Below are 2,306 nucleotides of genomic sequence, written 5' to 3' on the forward strand. Positions count from 1 at the left end.
TCACGCTGATATCATCATTCGAGTTGATCGTTTCCTCCTCACGTCACAAAATTTTTTCACTCTATTTTTTTTGTCTTCGTTATTACCGTGAAAATGGATCCCAATGTTAGATTGATATATGTATATCTGCAACTTCATAAACTAAAACAAAGATATTATTACTTCGATGATCAAATTAAGTGTGAGTTAAAACCAAGAATTTAGTTTTTTTTTATATACATAAGTACATATACATATGTTATATCAAGACATGAATTAAAAATGGTTACTATAATTATCGGGTAGTTTAGACTTTGATAGATCATTAGCTTAGCTTTAATCATAACACCTTGCAGATGTTGAAGAGATAGATTTTATAACTATTTTTAATTTTCTGCAACGATAAATATGAACATATTTCTTAGAAATAGGCAGCGTTTGACCCAAGTCGCCGAGGAATCGGACGCGGCTGAAGTGTATCACCGATCGGGACGGGTTTGCTTTGTATGATAGCCTTCACCTTTCGCTAAGGCCAGCGTCGATGACGACCAAAACACGTAGTCTACAGCGATAGCCACCACCTTCCCCACCTTCTATTAATTCCTCTGCTTCTTCTTCGATCCCCAACCCCCCTCTCTCTCTCTCTCTCGCTCTGTTAACTCTTTGGTTCTATCGCACACACAACGGTGTTGGGGAGAATCACATTAATCGGTGGAGGAGAAACAGATGAAAAGAATGGTTTGGTCTCGAGAAAACGCTGTCGATGGTTGCTTAGACACTCTCAAACCGGTAATCTTTCCACTTTCTTCTGTTTCTCCTGTCGATTAATATATATAAATATTATGCATTAATTTCAAGCAAATCGACCGTGTGAGTTTCTTTGGAAACCAATCTACCTTTATCTTTCTTATTGCATACAACTTTTTCTTCTTGGATCAAACATCTTCTGCAACCATTGATCACTCGCCAAGAATGTAGGGAAATCAAAAGCACTCTTTTGTCTGTAACAGTAAGTTTATTTGACCTTCCCTCGGACAAAGCATATATATAAACATATCTTTCATTGTTCACAAGTTTTGATGTAATTTAATAGTTCACAGTCTTTAAACAAAGATATATTTTGTAAGAGCACGAAATCAGATGTATTATTAAGATCGTAAAGTATATACTCCAAGTTTGGGTGTTAGATATGGTCGGAAATACAAGGCATTTAAATCAACCTATGAACGAGCTAAATGCGCTAGTTTTCTCTTCCTTTTCTAGCTTTCCCGGGACAGTGGAAGAAGAAGAAGAAGAAATGATGGTCATCCATCAGCGGAACCTGCGAGCGACGAGTTCGTATCGGCCCTGGCGGCCGGCATGGGTGCCAAGCTAATAGTACAAGTCTCACCGGAGGCATCCCAATCCACGGGAGCACTCGCCGCTGCAGCTCGACAAACCGGAGGCAGACTCGTCTGCATCATCCCGGAGGAGGTGTCGCTCGCTCCCACGAAGGATGTCGTCGAGGAGTCCGGCGTGGACGACGCGGTGGAGTTCAAGGTGGGCGACCCGTATCACGAGCACATCGGCTGCTCTCTGGTGGGCTGCAAGTCCGACCCGTACGCAGGCCTGCTCGAGCTGCTCCGCTTCAATCCGAGGAGTTCGGTGGCGATCGCTAACTGTCTGCGGGGAGGGAGGAGGGGCCGATAGGCGAAGATGGGATGGAGGTGACGATGATAGGGAAGATTGAGGAGGTGGGAAGGACGGGGACGACGGCAGGCGGCGTGGAACGGCGGAAGAGCGCGAAGGGATCAGGGCGGAGGAGGCCGCGCAGCAAAAGCAGATGGGTGAGGAAGATCGATGAGAGGGGAGAGGAGCACTTCTTTAGGTTACCCATTTCCCTCGAACCTGTACGCGTATCGGGTGGCGGCAGAAGTGGGTGATGCGGCCGAGAAGAAGATGATGACGGTGATGAGCCATGAAGTACTACTACTGGTTGATAGATATCTCGTATGCCTAATGCTGCACCACTTACTTCATGGAAATCTCATCATATCAACAGTTCTCGTTCATCGTATCACCTCATGTTGGATCTGATCCTCGAGGGTTTCTTATGCTATGGGTTGTGATCATACAAAGAGTGGATAGAATTCTGAACCACGAGAGATGAACATTATAAATTTCGCGTCGACTGTGTCGTCCGCTGATGGCGATCTCTCTTTGCTGATAGAATTCTACAAGAACTGAAGAGGTGCTGAAACCATTTGTATCTTCTCAAGTACGACTACCTTGAAGACATGTCAAACGTCCAGATTCATTGTTATCATGTTGATTATTTGTTATTGTTA

The 2,306-nt window shown here is 44.2% G+C and overlaps 1 long non-coding RNA gene across 1 annotated transcript; it reads left to right on the forward strand.

The window, feature by feature from the left end:
• The first annotated feature begins 610 nt into the window (after positions 1-610).
• On the forward strand, positions 611-1,962 carry LOC135595808 (uncharacterized). The gene is made up of 2 exons (XR_010480653.1): positions 611-768; positions 1,243-1,962. It is a non-coding gene; the product is annotated as an uncharacterized LOC135595808 (long non-coding RNA).
• The last annotated feature ends 344 nt before the right edge of the window (positions 1,963-2,306 follow it).

The sequence above is a fragment of the Musa acuminata genome, chromosome BXJ1-10, assembly GCF_036884655.1.
Source record: "Musa acuminata AAA Group cultivar baxijiao chromosome BXJ1-10, Cavendish_Baxijiao_AAA, whole genome shotgun sequence".
Lineage (NCBI taxonomy): Eukaryota > Viridiplantae > Streptophyta > Magnoliopsida > Zingiberales > Musaceae > Musa > Musa acuminata.